The 21,771-nt window shown below is 34.7% G+C and overlaps 1 long non-coding RNA gene across 1 annotated transcript in view; it reads left to right on the forward strand.

The window, feature by feature from the left end:
• Window positions 1-21,771, forward strand: part of LOC148225383 (uncharacterized) — a 175,588-nt gene that overhangs the window by 87,984 nt on the left and 65,833 nt on the right. The window contains exon 2 of the long non-coding RNA XR_015806605.1: window positions 14,078-15,379. This is a non-coding gene — a long non-coding RNA (uncharacterized LOC148225383). The remainder of the gene's footprint in view (window positions 1-14,077; window positions 15,380-21,771) is intronic.

Consider the following 21,771-nt stretch of genomic DNA (forward strand, 5'->3'; position numbering starts at 1 on the left):
ATTTCTCTTGCATTCCTATGTAAACCATCCTCAAATTCATTTAACAAAATTTCATCGCAGTTTGTTCTATGACTGTATTTTTTCTTCCTCTCAGAAATATACATTTGGACTGAATTTAATGTTTCATGAAAGTTGCTGATGAGAAAGTCTTTGAAGCTGAAGCTCTTCCTTTCCCACATAAAGATTCTTTACTGTGTAGAGAGATACTTTCAGCTCCCATGTTTTCTATACCTTTAAATTCTTCATGTTTCATCAGGGATTTAAAAATATATATATATATATATATATGTACAAAGGATTGAGTTAATTTCAGACCACAGAAGCATCTCAAATTATTAATGATTCACTGTTAGTCTAAAGTGCATGCCATTTAAACAAATACTAATGATTACTTTTGGCTTTTTAACTGGAGTATTTTAAAACAGTATTCTTCTTCAGTTATGATAAACACTACTTAAGTGGTACTTTAGAGCTTCTCCAGGAAAGTCTATAGTAATAATATAGAAAAACAGAGAAATAATTTTTCTCTTAATGCTATCTGTTATAAAATAAACATATGAATTGAGAAAACAGACAAACCCACTTTTTTTTAAATCTGTTTCTTATTATCATATGAAATATATAGTACTTTCTGTTTCTCTTGCCTAGAGACATATGCATGGTTTTTTTCTGAAATATTAATTTTTTAATCTTGAAATTTTGTCAGAAATTCTGGTAGGACATGCTTTGTCATACCAGTGGCAGTCTTATTCATTAGCTGAATGAAGAGGTGTAATAATAGATCTATTTTTGTTTTTTAAGGCTGTTTTTTACCCCTTCTTCTAGGAAATACTGAAGAAAGATGAACAGAAATAAATCTTAGAAATTAACAGAGTCATATTTAATAGTAATTAATTAAAATACACACAGCTGATCAAATATGAAATTGAGTTCCAAATGCAAAACGCTGTAGAAAATCAATGACATTTTTCATATCTTTATAAAAAACCTTTAGACAAAATATCACCACTGGAATCAGTATCATCTCTTGTAAAATAAGCCTAGTTCTTTTCTATTTTTCACTGTGGCTGTAAGTTAATTAGAGAATATCACATGTTTAAAGATCTTTTATCACAGACATAATATTCCTGAAAATCAGAAATTAGGATGAAGCCTAAGTGATAAAATATATGTAGAAGTGACAAATTAATAGTAAAAGCAGATGCTAATGTACTTGTGTTGTTTTATTTAATGTCTACATTTCACATTTAATTTTGTCAGTGTAAAAAAACTCACATCTCAATCCTTTTTAATACTTGCAGCAATATACATCATCCTTTCTTTTTTTTTTTTTTTTTTTTTGTTTTAAATATCTGTAGGCCATTTTTGAATAATATTAAATATTCAAGATTATATTTTAAATCTGGTTATCCTTTCTGTGCTTATAGAGTAATTGCTGCATAATTTCATCTAAATGCCAATGTACATGCTTTTTGGATAGTCTAATATATCATGGTACCTCTCTAGGAAGTACTCAGGACCGTAAATTAACTCTAATCTCCACTGCTTTCTATAATTAGCAATTATTGGCGAGCTGAATGTTTACAAACAGAGCTACACATTTTCATACCGACATATTTCACAAAATCTTTGCAATTTCATAGGTAAGAGCAATGTAATGAACAATGCGAGTCAAGGGTGTTTCAAGGACATAAAGCACCTTGTAATCTGCAATTCCCTGGTAGTATTTGAAGTAGAGAGCTGACTGTACCACCTATAAAACCTATGTGTTTTAATCAGGATACAATCACAACTAACAAATGTAAGTGCACTAAAATAGTGCTACCAGCAGCATGTGTTTTGCAGCACTGCGATAGCACAGCCAGACACCATGCATACACATTTTATGTAAACATGGGAGTGTCGTGACCACCAATGGGGCTCAGAAGGATTGCTGGAGCTCAAGGGAGAATACAGCCAAGAATTTGCAAGATAAAGAGTAAGACAAGCAGAAGAGATTGTCAATAGTCAGGACCTCCTGCCAAATACCCCGGAAGGATGAATGGGAAAATCAAAAGCAAAATAAGCCTTGTTTGGTGAGAAAAGGGGTAGCAAGAAGGCTAAAACACCAACAGTGATGAGGAAGGATGGAGAAGACAGGAGTCTTCTCCCTAATTTGTGTCGCTAAAGGGCTGTCCAGGCTGGTCACCATGACCTTGGTAGATCAGAATCACCAAGGAGCATGGCACTCATTGTGAACTACACAACATCACCTCCAGGACAGAGTGTGCTCGCCACTAACTTCAGACATAGCTGTTAACTTATGTGAGTTCATAGTGGTAATGGTTATTAATGTGTAGGAGAAAACCATTAGCATGCAGTAAGTTGGTAATGTATGAATGAATCTATTAAAGTTCTGTTCTTGAAGTTTGAAAGCAGCTTGATTTATCAGTCTTCTAAACACTCCCGTCAGAACAATCTCTAATCTCCTAACTGAAATACATGACCATATATTTAGTTGTAACAATATATAAACATTTGTAATATATTATTGTTTGTGCTGTCACAAGAAGAAACATAAACCACATAGAAGATCAGATCCTCTGAAGCACAGACACAGCTCTTCCATTGTAAATAAGAAATTTTCTCTAAGGTTTTTGCAAGTCAAAAAGAAAGTCAACATACATTGGTAACATTTTTTTTTACAGAAGTGGAATTTCTATTGAGATTTCTAAGATAATTCTTGAGTCTTTCTCATTCATAAACATAGATAGTTCATGTTTTATATTGTGGTGATGATGATGATGAAGGAGAAATGCTCTTACTATGAGTAACTTGAAGATATAAGGTTCTTGTTGTACTGTGCCAATTTTGAGAATTATTCCATTGTTATGAACTGGATAATCTTCAAATTTATCTCTGGTACCTCTGTCTATACTCATGCTCGTTTGTGAATGCCTCAGTTCTGTGGCACTCAAATCAGGAAATAAAGCATGGGCCTGAAGTTTGTTTCAAGAAAAAAGGAAAAAAAAAAAGACTCAGAGCTTTGCTTTACTCTTTCTGTATAGTCATCCCAATTAAATCTTTAGAATTTGAAAAATAAAGAATAGAATTGGAATTTTCCAAGTAAATTAATTATTAATTGAATAATAAATTACAGGCATCCTCATAAGAACAAACATAATGGAGACTATTCTTTCTGGCTTTATACACAGCTAAATGCCTTGTACATTTCAAAATTGAAAATTTACTTTTGCATGATATGCTACAATAATTTACATCGTTATCATCAGGAAAACAATAACAAGGTGAACTTCTAATAGAATAATGCCTTCACTCTTTCTTTTCTCATTTTCGAATGTGTGCTTTTCTGAAAAGATGGAGACCGATGAGAAAGCTCTATTGATCCACCTCCATCTCCTGCTCTGAGATAAATAATGCCTAAAGCAAAATGGCTTCAAAGAGACACATTGATTTGAAGACAATTTAAATGGGGAGAACCTGTGTGCAGAGGGAAGACTTCCTCTATGAGAACCAAACGCAGACTATCAAATTTAACATTTAAAAGATATTGTAGAAATGATGCTGTATAATGATTACTGGCATCTGCAGCAGTCCTTTCACACACACCCAGTTTCCTAGAGCTATATGTTGCCCAAAGGCAATCTCTAGTATTCAGAAGAAATAAGTACATTTCTAGAGACTGAGCCAAGATTATGCATCTTAGAAAAACTGGACAGTATCTATCTTTAACTTTGTCTTTGTCTTGTTAATTTATGACCCCCCTAGTAAATTGCCAGAAAGCTTAAAACAGTAAAACACATACCCCCAAAAGACTCATTGTATGATATAATTTCCGTTCCCTTTTCTTCATTGCTCTGCTTACCTAATGATGCAAATAAGCAGTCTTCATTAGAACACAGGAGAAGCAGGGATCTAGACTTTGTTGCCTTCTCTTGAGCAGCTCTCACAAAGAACAGTTTTTACAAGCCATGGAACAAACTCTTGGCCAGTGTGAATAAATTTGAAAAGAGCATACAAGAACCTGTGAGATAATCTGTCAGCCTGGAAACTAGTTCTTTCTCTGAAGATGAATCTTCAGAGCCAGTGAGAAAATTGCAGTCAAGTTAGTCAGGGTGCAGTATCTGATAGTCTTACAGAAATTATATAAATACATAGAATGTAAACTATAAGTAATTGCATTTTTGTATAACTTTTTTTAGGAATTAATTTTCCCTATTGATTTAATGTCTATCTATCATCAGCTAATATTTTGTTTCCACTTCTGATTATTGCCAGGTAAATTAAATGTTCATTACATTTCTCAGACTCTTAGTATTTTGTTGAAATTCTTTTTCTCTGATTTGTGTGTATGTTGTTAACAGACAAATTTACCTGACTCTCATTGCACACCGCTGTAAATGAGCAGACAACACGCAAACCAAATGAAAGGCAAGGCTGTAACCTAATCCATGAACCATGAGGGAAAACATGAGGTAATCTGCATCTTCTCAAAGAGACTAGTTTTCATTGTAGAGAAGTAAGAACATAGTAGACTAAATGAGAACAAGGCTCATTCTATGTAGACAGAACTCATTTAATATACCTTTGGTATTTAAGGGAAACATGATTAACAAAAGAAGACTAAGGATGATATTTATATATTCATACATTCTTTTTAAATAATGCAATTCTGAAGTGCTGAAGGGCTTTTTCATGTTACTTTGAGTAGAATAGCAGTTGTGACTGGTTATTCTTTTAACTTTTTGTATTTTTTATTAACTTGCATCCTTTGTGATTCCTGTACTCAGTAAAATAATGTCCTTGCCAACACCTTTAGAAGACATTGATGCAACAGAAAGAAATCCATTTCCTCTATTCACTGTGAATGAACCAGAATAACAGGTTCAAGCTCTGTAAGTGCTCTTTAATAAACCTGTCACTGCTAGAAACAAAGCAAATAACTTCCAAATAATCCAGTAATGACCACTTATGCAGAAAGATAGGTTTAAACTAGAGAATTTTTAATTTATGGCCAGAATTAAGTAACTTTCAAGTTCTTGTCTATCACAGTGTCCACTCTCAAAAGTGCATGACAATTCTTTATGATTGCAGTGCTCTGGTTTTTCAAATCCTGGTTGATTGGTTTTCCTGTCTATGATAAAGCTGAAACATTTCCATGTCTCATTCCAAGTTATTCATTATCTTTGCAATAACAGCTCGATTTTACAAGGTTTACATGCAAAATATGTTTAATCTTCCTATCTGTATTCAGTTCAATTTTCATTCCCAGATATGGGATAAATCTTTAATCTTATGATGAACCTTGTCTTCCTGCCCTGAAAAACAGCCTTTGGGCTAGACTTCTCCACTGTTTCTTGACCTGGTATTATTTTTTGATTTTTAGACTGCATATCTGAGCTTGTTTCATTTGTGAGTCTTAGTCTTAGACTAGTTGCAGGTCTATGAGACCTGCATCTCAGGCTCCTGTGCCAAGCCAGTCTCCAACAAATTTGAAAATTCATGGCCATCTTGCAAAGTCCTGCTCACTGAAAAAAGGGAAACTTCACTCGCATTTTTATAGAGAGGAAAAAAGAAAGAGCCAGGGAGCCGCAGACTGGTAAGCCTCAGCTCTGTGCCTGGGAAGGTAATGAAGCAGATCCTCATGAAAATGATGTTAAGTCTATCCAAGAAAAGGAGGTGACCCAAGACAGCAAGCATGACTTCACAAAGGGAAAATCATTCCTGATCAATCTGGTAGCTTTCTATGATAAAGTGACAGCAATGGTCAACAAGGGAAGATCACTTGTGTCATCTACCTAGGTTTTGTAAGATCTCCAAGGTGATCCCACATGACATCTTTATCTGCAAGTTGAAGACACATGAATTTCAAGGGTGGACTATTCAGTGGATAAGGAATTGTCTGGATGGACATAGCCAGAGAGTTTTGGACAGTGGTCCAGGTGAAGGCTGGTGATGAATGGTATCACTCAGGGCTCTGTCTGGGGACGGGTGCTCTTCAATATCTTCATCAGTGAAACAGACAATGGGATCAAGTGCACCCTCAGCAGGTTTGCAGATGGCACCAAGCTGAGTGATGCAGCTGGCACAACAGAAGGAAGGGATACTGTCCAGGGGCACCTGGACAAGCTTGAGAAGTGGACATCATGAAGTTCAGCAAGTGCAAGGTGATGCATGTGAGGTGCCAGACATGAGTAAAAACTGGGAGAAAAACTCGCTGAAAAGACTCCTGAAGAGAAGGATTTTGGACTTTGATTTTTCATGGATGACAAGCTGGATAAGAGCCAGCCATTTGTGCTTGCATCCCAGAAAGCCAACTGCATCCTGGGCCTGATCCAAAGCAACTTGGGCAGCAGGTTGAGAGAGGTGATTCTGCCCCTCACTCTGCTCTCATGTGGCTCCAACTAGAGAACTGCATCCAAGCCTGGGATCTTCCACACAAGAAAGATATGGACTTGTGGGAGGGCCCAGAGAGAGACCACAAAAATTATTGGAGTGCTGGAGCACTTCTCCTGTGAAGACAGGCTGAGACAACTGGAGTTGTTCAGCCTGGAGAAGGCTCCATGTAGACCACAGGGACAGATTTCGTAGGGCATTGATCAGCCTGGTGTAGTGGAAGGTATCCCTGCCAGTGGCAGCGAGGTTGGAAGTAGATGATCTTTATGTCCCCTTCCAACCCAAACCTCTCTTTGGTTATGTGATTCTAAAATGAGTTTTCTGGACCACATGTTTTGTAGAACTTATTGCATCTCCCTTTCCCACCCCTCACCATCAAAAAAGATCATCAATAAAGGGTAATAAATAGTTTTGTGAATGCAGAAGCATACATGTCAGACAGGAAAATTTAATCTTGGTCCTGTTGGATTCTGGGGATTTTTTTGCAACTAAAAATTGAATTCAGTTTTGAAACCAAAATTTTTATTCTTGAGAAGTATCTTGCCCTAACAGTCCCTGACTTGAAGGAGTCATAGATTTTTACAACTGGATGCCATTTCTTTTAAGAGTGCTTTTTGAGGTTTTATTACCTTCAAAATAAATAAATTAAAAAACCCCCCCAAAAACTTAAGAAAAAACAAACAAACAAACAAAAAAAACCCTGGAAATGTGATGTAAAACAGACTAATTCTTTGAAAAACTTATGCTGAGATTCTGCTTCTTCCCCCTTTTTGTTTTGCTTTCAGAAAACTGAAATACTGTTGTTATGAAAATGGTATTACCAGCTAGGGCAAAACACTCATTAGAAAACTTACAGAAACCCTACCTTTGTCTTTAAAGTTAAAAGTAATTCATGTCTTCCTGAAATTTTTTAAACAGACAGTTTAGGTGTAAGTTTACAATTATTCATAACATTATTATTTTTATCTCAATGATAGTTTAATATTGTGCTACTAATTAAAAGTCCAACTGCATTAGTGATGCTAAAGAGTGAACAGAGATTGGAAAGAGGGATCACATAGGCAACTCACAGTTACTTAAAAACTAGGATCCAATGCCTGGAAGTCCTAGAAAAAATTTCAACATATTGCATAATGATAAGCTTGTACCCTGCTGCTTCTAGTATTTAATTATTTTTTTCAAATTAAGAAATCATAGCAGAATTCTACTAGATGTGTTGTAACTAGACTAGTTATATTGTGTCAGCTTAAAAAAAGTGAGAATGAAAGAAAAAGAGGATAATTCTAGATCACTGCTGCAACAGTATCATAACAGAAGGTTTTGCACTTTCAATCAGATATTTAAATGCAAGTATTAATACTGAAAATGAGATCCACAAAGACTCCTCTTCCTCCACTCCTCTGAAAATGCATCAGCTACAAAATCAGTTGGTCTCAATTGCCAGCTTTATGAGAAAGAAAACAGGCCAGAAGAATTATCATTAATTTAATATTTCCCAAGGAAGTGAATGATACAAATAGTGCCTTGTCCAGATCAGAGCTGAAAATAAAGGCAAGCTCTGCTGCTGCTAAGAATAAAGCCTGTCGAGTGGATTTGGGGTCTCAGCCTTCTGTACATGCCTGTGTCTTTTCTGAAAGAGTGGAAAAGCTACAGAAGGGTATCCAAATCATATAATGTGTGCGTGTTTTACCTTCAGTTACTGAGCCAAAAGATACTTGACTGTAAAAGTTCTTTACAAAGTACCAGTCCCTGGCTGCCTATATATAATTATCAGGAAACAAATGTTTTTCTATCCTTATCACCTTTAATGTTCCTCAGTGATACTGCAAGGCAGAGGGAAACAAAATTTTTAAAAAATGTTTTGTGAAAATGTTTTTGCCAATTCACAGAGTCTCTTTACTTTTTTATCTTTTGTCTTGTACATTATCTCATTTGATTAATGTCCTATTATGCAGTAATATGCTATATAAAGTCCTTGTTATGAATTTTATACATTGAAAAAAATAAAGAATGATGACAGGTATGATGATCTTGGTATAACCCAAAATTAAATTATGTAAATTAATTAAATTACTGAATTTTAGCATCTGAACAATAAGTTGTTGCAATATAAACTGACTTCTAAATTAAAAGTCATGGAAAGAGGGGAAATATTTTTAAGGTTATTTCTATTTAATGGGAATTGCCTGTAAGAATAAGCCACAAATAGAAAAGTCACGAGGTTGTAGAAAGTTCAAGTGGGATTAGTTGTCATTAAAGCGACATCAGAAGTGGATATAGAAAGTCCTATACTAGAGATAGAGGGACTAGAGTCCTATACCTTGTGATAGAGAATGGCTTTCCGGGATCAAGATTTCAAATTTCGTCTTGATTCATATCCCATGTTGGTACTGAATTAGATCTATTTTCGCCTGTTTCATTTATTTCCTAATGTAATGACAGCTAGATCAATGCATCCATTCACACGGACAGAAAGAGAAATGCCAACTTCTACTTGTCCACATGCCTTGAGAATCCAGCAAGTGAAATGCATCTCAGAGAAATGTCTGTGAGGCTTAAATCCACCAATTCATGTAGAGTTGATCATGAAACAGTGATGATCCAAGGCTGTCCTTAAACTCACCATTTCCAGTTTGGTAAATCTGGCTAACAAACGTGATATTACACTTTGATATTCTTCTTGACTGGTTACAGTAAATTTAAATAAACATGTTTATTTATAAAGATGATAATGATCATTGCAGGCTTTCCTCAAAAGAAGGCATTGCATGATTATATTTTCTCATGGAGTAACTTTGAAGGGCTTTTTTTTTTTCTTTCAATTTCCTTAGTAACAACTTCTAAGTGAAAAAGTACAGATTTCTTCTAAAAACATCTTTTATTGAACATATGTTTTTCACTGATACTCTACAGGGAATGTTTCTCTGAAAAGCAAACCAAACAACCTTTGTGTAAATAGTTGGGAACACAAAAGTAAAACTGCCAGTTAACTTTCCATTTTGCTATATAGACAACATCCTCATAAGATGTTTAGGAAGACAGTTCTAGAGCAGTTGATTTTGCTTTAGCTTTTTTATTTCGTCTGAAATATTGGAAATGCTTCATATTAAATTTTTATTGTAAAGATTTGAACTTATATGCTCGGTGATCCCAAACTGTAAACTATAAATCTCATTTCCTTTCATGCCTTATTTTTTGGCTCATATACTACAGAAATTCTGTGGATGACTGCAGTACCTGATCTCTGATAACTCCTACCTCTAGCAGACTGAGCAATCTCTTCAAGAGAAATCATTTGGATGGAAAATTTTAGGGCAAATAAATCAGTCCTTTTAATTCTACTCATCTGTATGCACTGATTCTACCCATGGGAGTGCTACCACATTTACTTCATTAAACCCATAAAAATATCTATCAGTATTTCCAGACCTGAACATTAAACAGCATTTCAACAATATATTTGAGGTACCCTGCAGAAGTTTGAGACAAAAAGCATTTGAGACAAAGTGCAGTTCCTATCAACTGCAGCAATGGGACTTTTGGATATACAAAAGGTACCTGGTGTCTGATAGATTCTGAAGTATGGAATTAGTAAGGTGATGATGGGTAAGAAAAGCAATGAAGAATTATTGTAAGATGTGGGTTACATGTCAAACACTATTAGACATTAGTAGCTGTGCCTTCTTGTATGTCTGTACTATAGTAGAAACAATACAGAAGGTTGGAAACTATAAATAAGTGAAGGAGAAAATTATTTTAAATAATTTAAAGAATAATTTCTTAAATGAAGGACATGGTGATAAAAAGATTGGGAACATTGGTGTTTTCAGCCTTTTAAAGTAATGCTGACTTCTATAATTTCTTGTGCCTGTCTGATAATATTCTAGTGCTGCTTTGCCTGCTCATGCAGATAATTTAGCTCAATAGCCTGGCTCTTTGTCTTTGCTTTCACTCTGAACTACCTTTATATATTAAGAAAAATTAATTTGTTCTACCTACTAGCCATATCTTTAGGAATAGTGCACTTCCTTTTTTATCTTAAGACATCTAAAAAATCTCTACAGCTTATTTAAACAGAATCTCTCCCAGAGGTTGTTGCCCAAGCTTCTTTTTTATGATTTTCCCTTTTATAACCCAGGTTCTAAGCAAAGTTTGACACAGACCAAAGGCACACACAAAGGGACTGGAGAAGGTGGAAAGGACAAATTTTAGGACAAAAGCAATTAAAAAGTGTGAAAAAGTGACAAAGCAGTTTGAAGACTCTAGTGATGAAGAGAAATTAAATGTTCTGGCATGGGATTTACCAAACACACCTAGCAAAAATAGTGTTTGCCCTCTTCAAGTGTCATTTTAACAGATATTTTCCTATTCTCTTACTCTTACTTTCAGTTTAGGGCCTATATTACAGACTTGCTAAAATGAATGATCACTGTTTATAAATGTCATGGTGAACACTAGCAAAAAAAATATAAATAAATATTCTTTCTGAGGTAAATCACTTCTGGGCTGTGTCAACACAGAGAAAATAAGAATTTTTTTTTTCTTGATAGCCTACAAGTGGCAGAGAATTGTTCTTTTACACACTCCCAGACGATGATTTTGGACTTCAGATGCTATTTCCCCTACTTCCACAGTAAGATTTTATCAATTTTGAACTTCTCAGAAGTGCCTCTGAAAAGAAAAAAAAAAAAAGGTGTGAGAAGAGGAGATATGAATTTGATCACAGGGCTGCAAGCACAAAATTATATTTTACACTGAATTTACTGAAAAACTTTGCACATTAATGAATTTATGACAATTGCATGGGGCAGAAATGTGCAAAGAAAGCTGTTTATTGTACCTATAACTATAATTCTAAAGATAATCATAGAAATCAAATTATATCTGATGACTGTGCTGTCACAAAATCACCAGTTTAGCATATCAAAATTATTTACAATGACATTGCTCTGCCAATTATTTTCATTTATTTGCAAAATATAGATAAAATATTGATAAAATCATACGTGCTATTATTTTAATTTTTTTTATTGTGTAGATTATTTAAACATGTTAGTGTTCTAAATTGTATTTTAATTCTTCATAATTATTGATATCTTGAGAAACAGAGATCCTCTCTTACATTTTGTTACTATAGATTTTGTTTTACTCAAAGTAATTTTATTTCAAAAAGTAGAAAACCAATGAAATTCAAGAAATTATTCATTTTAGAAAAGCAGCTTTGTTAAATTAACTTATCATACAATAACTCTTACTCATTATATATGATCACATAAATACAAGAACAAAAGAAAAATATATGTCATTAAAATCTTTAATGTAATTTATTTATAACTAATAGTTAGTCTCTCAAAAACCATATTAAGCAACTAATAGAAAATACTAAAGCAAAAAAGTCAAGCAGGGTATTTTCATTTTTACTGAATGCAACCCAAAAAGAACCTCTGAAGAAAAACAGATGAAATTTTTAGATATTAGTTTTTACATGACAATGTTTATTGTGAAGATACAGTCAGAAAACAAGATGAGTTCACCTGTGTAGTGATGCAAGTTTAAATCTATTTAATCAGGACTAGTGCTATAATTATAGAAAAGCTTAAATTGTGAGCACTATCTGTCAGCAATAATTTAATATAGTCACATATGTATGGCAGGGGTGAAAGTCCAAAAATATTCAGTTAAATTTTATTTCTTAAACTAAAAATAGGGTCAAATTGACAACTTTGTACATGCCAACAGTTTTTACCTCAATCTTCCACATTTTAATACTTGAAGTGAGTGAAAATATGATCATTAATTTAGTTGTATAAACTCACTAATGAGGAGCTGAGCCCTCAGATCTGAAGTATGGTGATTCAAATATTCTGAGCTGTGTTGCCTTTGAATTGCACCTTCCACTGGCACTTCTAGAATGGAATAAGGTTCCCACAATGAGTTTTTATTGCATTCTCTGTTTTCTTGCATAACTCTGTTCTTAGAAATGTTTCTTCTGAGGCAAGCAAGATGAAGAGACCTCTTTTATGTTCTATCTTCATAGCTAAAGTGGTAAATACAGTATTATTTGGAAAGCTTTGGCCTATTAACAGTCATTATATCTATAGATTTTTAAAATTTTCTGTCAATGCAAACTCTTGTGTATGCTATGTAAACAAGAAGAACTCATAAAATCACTAAATTAACTTTTCTGTCTTGCACAAATACAAAACACTCAAACAACCAACACAAAAAAAACCCAACCAAACTAAACCAAATCTCAAAAGCCATATCCCACTTTAAAAATTCAGATTATACAGTCATATATCAATTAACTCCACTATCTAAAATTACAGTTTTCTGTAATACACTTGATATCTATGAAACTTTCAGTTTCTGCATTTAGAAAATCCACGGTCAAGAATAAAATTAATCATATTTTTGTCATGCAAAATGATGTTGCTGCATTAATTCCTGAAACAAATCCCTTTGTATATAAATTTAGCAATATCATTTTAACCCGATTGAGTTAAGGACTATTTAGCTTGTTTTAATATCCTTTTCTGAGGGTTTGTACTGGTGTTGCTGCATTGTTTCTCTTATATTAATACACATTTTCTGACATAGTAAAGGCATTTATTGACTGCAAATGAATTTTAAAAAAAGCTGAATAATTACACAGTTACTTGAGCCATAGTGTGTCATAATTTTGAGATAAGTAATGTACATTTCATAATTGCAGTAAAAATACTCAAAATAGCTTCATAGATGGCTTGACCAGCATTTAAATTAGAAATCTTTGAGATTGGAGAGACAATTCAGATCTTTCTCGGTATTGCAAATATTGATTCATTCATTTCATTGAAAGTAAATAATATAATTTTTTTTTTCCAAAAAAGGATGAGGAAACTTTCTAAACTGGTGAAACAGTTCTTATTTCATATGGAAGTGAAACTGTGATTCTTGTGCGGTGAAATTGTGCCCAATTTTTCAAAATCCTTTATTTTCTCTGTTAAAATGCATTGTGAGTTTGCTACTGTCGTAAATGTGTAGAAGTATGTCTATATGAAAAATATGTACCATTTTTCCTACAAAGGAGAAATATATAGTTTGGTATTTACCATTTGTCAGAAAAAAAAAAATAAGCTGGAGATTAGTTTCTGAGGAAATAAAAGACCTTTGAGATTGCAGTATGAAAATAGATCTTGGAAATCTAAACTTCCAACTACCCACAGCTCTTTTTAAAGCAAATGGCAAGCATATCTAAAATTAGTATACTTGGCTTTCACTTTCAGTGTTCATAATTTGTGTCTGTGCATAGCCCCAAGGTCCTTTCTACTGTAAGAATATCTTTATATTAGGTTAATCAACCAAATAAAACTTATTTGCCAAAAAAACCCACAAACAAGCAAACAAACAAAAAACCCCCAAAAAACAACCAACCAACCAAACAACAACAAAACAACAACAACAAAAAAAAAAAGGAAAAAAAACAACCATCAAGAAGGGCAAAATTTCCATTTTCTCAGCTGGAATGCATAGTGCTCTGCCTTGGGGTGGGTGATAAACCAACTGAGAGCTTATGGGTAAGGATTACAGAGAGGACAGGTATGAGTGGCACTGCAGCACCATGCAACTTCCACCTGCTCAGGAAGGACAAGTGGTCAAGGCCTTCTAAAGTCAGCTAAAAGCAACTTTGTGTTTTCAGGTCCTTGTCCCTGTGGGGAGCTTCAACCACCACATCTGCTGGAAGGACAGCACAGCATGATTTAAGCCACCCAGGGGGTTTTTGGAACACGTTAGAGACAACTTCCTGATCTAAGTGATAGATGGGCCAAAAAAGAAAAGTGCTCCATAGGTTCTCATGCTTCACAAACAAAATGTGAAGGTTGAAGGCAGACTTGACTGCAGTGGCCATGAGATAGTGGAGTTCAGGATCCTGAGAAGAAGGACCAGGGCAAAAAGCAAGATCACAACACTGGGCTTCAGAAGATCAGATTCTAGTCTCTTCAATGATCTGCTCAGTAGATTCCCATGGGATAAGACCCTGGAGCACCCTTGATGGAAGACAATCACATCAGGGAATACTTAAGCAAACTGAATGTATGTGAGCCTATGGAGCCTGACAGGATGCGCCCATGAGTCGTGAAGGAGCTGGAAAATGCCCTTGTGAAGAAATTCTTGGCAATCCTTGAATGATCATGATTACTAAGAGAAATGCCTGAAGATGGGAGGAAAGAAAATGTCACTCTGTTTTCAAGAAGGGTGAGAAGGAGCCTACCAGATTTATCTCAATGTCTGTAATGGTGATGGAACACCTAATCCCAGAAAAAAAATTCAATTAAATGAAATATCAGAAGATGGTCAGAAGAACTAAGCATGGATCCACTAAGGGAAATCATGCATGACCAGCTTGCTGATACCATTCTATGATGAAATGACTGGCTTGATAGGTGAGGAGAGAGCACTGGACATTGTCTGTCTTGCGTTTCATAAGGCCTTTGACATTTCCCCCCCATAAGATCTTGATAGACAAGCTGATAAAGTACAGACTGGATGAGCAAGTAGCAAAGTGGATTGAAAATTGTCTGACTGGTTGGTCCCAGAGGGTGGTGTTCAGTAGCACAAGTCTAGCTGGAGGCCAATAACTAGTGATGTACCCCAGAGGTCAATACAGTGACCAACCCTGTTCAAGGTCTTCAATAATGGTCTGGATGATGGGACAGAGTGTGCACTCTCAGAAAATCTACTGATGGCACAAAATTTGGAGGAGTGGTTGACACAACACAGTGTAGCTCTGCCATCCAGAGGGACCTCCACAGGCTGGAAAAATGGGCTGACAGGAACAAAATATTGCCAGCAGGATGTGATCCCTCCCTTCTACTCAGCTCTGGTGAAGTCACACCCACAGTGCTGGCACCCATTCTGGGATCTCTAGTACAAGAGACACCGACCTACTGCAGAGACTCCTGTGAAGGGCCAGGAAGGTGATGAGACAAGAGCATCTCTGGTAAGACAAAAGGTTGAGAGAGCTGTGACTGTTCAGTCTGGAGAAAAGAAGTCTCAGGAGCATGTATATATTAGTGTATATATATGTTTATATATGATACCTGAAGGGAGGGTGCAAAGAGGGCACAGCCAGTTTCTTTGTGACCAGACTAGAGGCAATGGGCACACACTGAAAAACAGGAGGTTTCCTCTGAATATCAGGAGAGAATTTTTTACTATGACCATGACCAAGCACTGCCATAGGTTGCTAGAGAGGTTGTGAAGTCTTGGAGATATTAAAAAACAGCTTGGACATTGTCCTGCATGACTGACTGTAGGTGCCCCTGCTTGAAGAGTAGGGTTGGGCAAGATGACCTCCAGATGTTCTTTTTGATCTCAATGGTTCTGTGATAACCCGTTTCTGAGGAAATGGATTTTTTTAAAGTGGTAAAAAAATAAAGGGTGGGATTCACCCCGTAGATCCAAACAAAATATTTCTTTTGTGACACTGGAATTCATTGGTTCAGGAATGCTTTCAAGGAATGCAGATGTTTTTACTCTGCTTTCCAGCAAAGTAACAAATGCTTAGAAATGAATTCAGTGTCTGTTTCTCTCTCAGTTTCACAGTATCATGTTATCCACAGAATATTCAGAGTAATGGTGTATGTCTTCCGAAGTAGCTGTTACATGTGTAGTGATTTTAAGTCCCTGTTCCATGGCGTGGTGTGAGCTCTGTGGGGCTTAGTTGTCTACCAGGCTACACACACAGCCTCCCAAATTCCAGAAAGTGCCAGGACATCTGCTAAAAAATGGGAAATAGTGAATTAATTTCTCTTTCTGCCTTCCTTGTAAGACAAGATATATATTTCTTATTAAACTGGTTTTATCTTGACCCATGTGGGATTTTTTGCATCTTATTATTCTCTGCCAATCCTGTTGAGGAGAAGGAGTGAGAGCAACTGCATGGACATCTGGCAACTGACCAAGGCAAAACTGCCACGAGAAATAACATCTCTTAGTCCCTGAAGGCATTTTTTAAGGCAGTCTTACTTTAGCCTCCCAAGGCAATTGGGAAGTATTTCTTCATACCCTCTTCAAGCCCTTTCTGCACAACTGTGAAGTAAGTTTTTATAGTTTCCCCAATAATTTACATGTAATGCAAGAACATACCATTTCCCATGTCAATCCTGTCACATGTACTAGCTTATTCACTGCTCTATTAAATTTGTCTTTAGAATGAAGAATTTTCAAAAATTAAAATTCACCTGAATTATTTCCTATAGCAGTTAGATCCCTTTTTTTTTTTTTTTAATTCAATTCTTATTATTTTAGAGCAACTATTTTAAATACAAATTTTATTTCACTATGCTGTGAAGGACTTTTTTTTTTTAAGTATTTGCTTCAAAACACATTTATAAGCCTGTATCATGTGGGCTTAACTTCCTTACCTGTTGATCTCTAGGGTTATGTTCAAAAGGAGTCTTTAATAAGCTGATCTCTGAAATACCATGACCAGAGGGCATATTTTCTTAAAGGATTAAGTTCTGATTGTTGGGCTGAAAAGATGAGGAAGAGACGTGTGGAAAGGATAGCATTAAAGATCTTTCTTTGACAATTATGTTATCTATAAATCAATAAAAGGTAACAGAGCTGAAATAAATTTGACTGTTTTTCTGCCATAGCTCTCAAGCTTAAAAAGGAAAACATTTTTCCTCATTATCTCCTCAAAACATGCCACAGGGTTCTTCAAAAGATTCTGCTATCGAAACCTCAAACTACAATATCAGAAAAACCATCCCTGAGGAAAAACTTTACTTTTGAGAAAGTATATGACTGAATGCCCTCCTCTTTATAGATAAAAGCTTGGCAGAAACTTTGGTGATTTCAGACTGAACAAAAGGCCAACTAAATTCTTTTTCTCCAGATATATTTCTTAACTACCTTTCACTCACAAAGTCCATTACAATTGTCAAGTGGCTCCAGTCACACTGTTATGAACTCAAACTTTCATTACATCAAAATATAAAAAGGTCACAAATGTCATCCTCTCCTCATATGTAATCCTAGGAGGAGACCCAGCTCTTCATATTTGTCAATAATGAGTAGTTTCAGTCTGCATAGTTTCTCTCAAATTGGAATTTTGTTTTCCATCTGTAGGGAAATGCAATAATCTCTCTGCTAGGTAGAATGAATGAGGTTTAAAAACTCTCTAGAAAACATTATAGCAAGACACCATTTCCTACAAATTTTCATCTGATGATATTATATTTTATCACGCATTTCAAGGCTTAAACATATGCAATGAAAGGGGAGATAATTTATTTAAATTTGTACATAGCATACATCCTTTGGCATTACTGTAAATTCAGATTATAAAACAGTGTTTCTTGGTTCATTTATAAAAGGCACTATTGTTTCTCCATCAATAAACAGCATCCTGACTTCCATAAAAATCTGCAGCATACATAGAAAACATAGAAAACAGTTCTGGTGCACTCATTATTTTTAATCAAAATTTGAATTTTCCTCTCAGTTGTAAAGCTTTCATTAAGATCAAGAAATCCTGTTTTCACAGGAATATGAAACTCAATAAATCAGAGGTCAATATTTACTTTATATTTTTTTTTTTTTTACTTTCAACACATTTTCTAACATTTTTATTATATTTATCCTTAGAGCAACATTAAAACGACTCTTACATTAAAACTACCTCTTTAATTACATATCTGCCTTATTAGTATAATACACACTTAACATTAGCTCTTTTGCAGGGTATATTTAGCAATAATAATATAAGCCACTTGTTTTATATTAAGACTAAGAAGTTGTATTCTTCCTGAGGCCATTCTCAAATTCCTCAAAATTTTCATATATCTGTCTAAATAAAGATCATTTTTTCTCTTCCATCAGATACAGGATACAGACATAAAAAAAAAAAATTAAGTGCTTGCTGCACACAGAATCTTTTTATAAAATCAAGAAGGTTGTTTGAAGGAAAATATTGGTTTGAGGTGGGCTTTTTTGTCTGGTTGGTTTACATGTATCACTCAAGATGTCTGTGGAAAGTAGCATTCTAGAAAATGATAGGAAAAAATTATAGAAAACTTAACAAGGTAAAAGTTTGCCTCAAGAACAAAATATATAAAAATATAATTTGGATCTTTCATAAGAAAAAATTAGTCCTTAAATGGAAAAATAACTCTAAAAAGGAGGGTCCTACATTGGACTCCTAGGTATATTTCAGGGAACTTCCTGCACTAAATCGTAGAAATTAATTTCATTCTATCTCTTGCAGGGAAGTTTCGGCATTTGTCCCCTTTTTCTTCACCTAAACTGTTTATTTTTTTTTAGTGGAAAATTCATTCTCTATAACATTGAAACACTAAATAAATAAAACTGACGTTCTAATTTTTTATATTGATTCATAGCATACTGAAGTGTTTTTCTTTAATGAACTGAAATAAAATGTGGTATGTGAATCCCACCAAACCTTAAATTGATTTTTTCTCTCCTTAAGGACTTTTAGTTCAGAAGTTTAATGAGCATTCTCTCCTTTCACCTGAATCCTTATATGACACACATTTTTCATAACAAGCTGCAGCTAATCCAGAAGGGAGACCATGACAGAGTGTTAGAAATTAGGTCTGGCTTTCTAAAATATCATCATAAACAGGAAAAACTTCATAAATAGCAAGTTTCCTCTACAACTCCATACACACAAATCTGTCCTGCTTGAAAGCAACAAGTTTTCCCAATGCCTTCAGGAAAACCATTCTTCTGAAAAATCTACACCCTCTGAGTAATTTTTGTCAAAAGTGGTTCTAATGACAGCACCAAGCTGAGGGAAATGCAGGGGAAAACTTGCATGTTGGTACCTTCATCATCATGTTTTAATGAGGAAATATCAGCCTCCTGGTTTCTTACATACAACCTTCAGAAATATCCAATTCAAGTATGTATAACTAGGGAAGGGAAAAAGCCCAACACGACCTATATATTTAATAGCACATAGCAGAGTCATTTAAAATAAAAATTATGTGGATTGTGTGAATTTAGATCTTCAAGAGAATGACATTTAGGAATATGAATGGTAGCATGTGTCACTAATGTTTGATTCTTTAATGTAGTGTTCTGAGACCTGTTAAAATATGATGGAGGTTTTACAGGTACCAACCATATCATTATTCTATTCCTAAAATAAAAAATTAAAAATGAAATATTACATTTATTTAATTTTATTTAAACCATAGAATAGAATTATCAAGGTTGCCAGTGACCTCCAAGATCATCAAATCCAACCTTGACCAAATATCATCATGGCCACTAAACCATATTGCAAAGTGCTGCATCTACTCAATTTTTTTAACACTTCTGAAGATGGAAATGATACTTTGCATGATATGCATAGGCAAAATTTCCTGGATCAACAATTAATCTGAAGTTCTATATTCTGCTGCATAATATAATGACTGTTCTTTCACCATGATAAGAGTATCAATGAGGAAGTTTTCCAACATGAATTACTTATATCAGTTTATTTTCTAACCCTTTTATAAAATTTAGATAATTGAGATGTTTCTTACTATGAAATAGATCTTGACTGTATCTCTGAGGGCACACTTTAAACCCTGCTTGTTTAGCAGTTAAATGGCTAGTAGTGAAATATCACAGTGCAATAACATTTCCAATCATGCTTTTCTTACTGTAACTCTTTCAAACAACATCTGTTGCTGGAAAGAGGAATATGGTTTCATGCTATGGTTGCATGGCTGAGAACAAATCTGTTTAATAGCATGCAAGATGGAAGCTGTTCTGCACTGGAAACTAAAGTAATGCTCTATAATTTATCTGTATAGGAGGCTTTTCGTACAGTAGTGACATAATTAAGCAGCTAAAGTTATTAAGTTACTTTTTCATGTGGAAACTTTCATACCACAGTGAGTACAACCCCCGCCATTTTTTTTTTGTGATTTATTTTACAGTGTTTCATAAGCAACAAGAGCTAAGCTTAAAAGGCTCATTTGTTACTTAGATGATGGAACAATTATCTTTGAATATACAGAGTATTTTATGGCAGTGAAATTAAGGTATCTGAAAACATTAAAATAAACAAAATCCCACCTAATGCTAAAGGATTGTGGTATTAATTCAGTTCATACCTAGGCTACAGCCCAAATGATCTTCTAGTTGATTTCAGTTGAAGTAATTTTTGAGGAACATTTTCTTTCATTCCTTGATTAAAACACTGAACCTCCCTCTCAAGTATTTTCATTCACCTTTGTTTTCATCTAAAATCACTAAAAAAGTGAATATTTTTTTGATTCAGTTGTCATCTTCTTTTCCTTAAATAATTGTTTTTTCATGACTTTCAGGATATATGGGAAATGCCTAGTCAGTATGTCTGTTACATTAATTGTTAGTAAAATGAAGACTATGCAAAGCTGTTATATCAAAGATATCCCAAAATCTGTTACCGTGGCCTATTAACCATGGGAAATAAGTTTATATGAAACAGAGTTTACAGAACTAAAACTCTCTTGTGGGTTTGTTTTAGCACTGCTAACACAATTTTGCAAAAAAAAAAACAAAAACAAAAAAAAAAAAAAACAAAACAAAACAAAACAAAAAAAAAAAAAAAAAAAAAAAAAGAGAAATTCAAACAAAATTATAAGCTCAAATTTTTTAAACTTGATGATGTGCAGAGTAAAATTAATGCAGTGCAACTTCCGTTTCACAAAATAAGAATATATAGCAGGTAAGGAAGCTAACAAAGTAGTATTAAAGTAGTATTATACAGCAGATAAAGAACCTAAAATCGTGGGGGGAGGAGGGGGAGGGGGGGGATGGGGAGTGAGGGGAGATAGCATTGTTGTTTTTATTTATTTGTTCATTTGGTTTAAACTCAGAAACTTTGAAAGCCCTCTACAGCATCAGAGGCGTTCCAATGGACTTTTCTATTAGCATTGGTCAAAATATTTTACACAGCTTTTTGAAATGTAATCAATGTTTCATAAATCCTGAACATTGATTAATGTTTCCCTATATATGACTCTTACAATTTGCTTGTGACTGAGTGAATGGCTGAAAATCAGAAAGAACACTAAAACTGACACTGGTTGAGATCATTCAGTCGTACCCACTGGCATGTTACAGTCATTACCTATGCCACTATGCCTTTGCTGGTTCCCAGAGGGGTGGGAAAAACTCTGCAAACATTCCCCAGGACCTGCACACTCTCAAATAATGCCTTTCTCTTCTTTGGGAGAGAAAACCCAGCCAGCACCAGGCTAGGAAGCTTTCTAACAGCCTAAAAGTACAAATGACTGGAAGAAATAACTGACCTTAAACTATGAGGTATATTTCCCAGCACCACCTAATTTATAGGCAGGGGAGCCTCCGAGTGTCTTTTGCAAT

The sequence above is a fragment of the Sturnus vulgaris genome, chromosome 1 (assembly GCF_052056855.1).
Source record: "Sturnus vulgaris isolate bStuVul1 chromosome 1, bStuVul1.hap1, whole genome shotgun sequence".
Lineage (NCBI taxonomy): Eukaryota > Metazoa > Chordata > Aves > Passeriformes > Sturnidae > Sturnus > Sturnus vulgaris.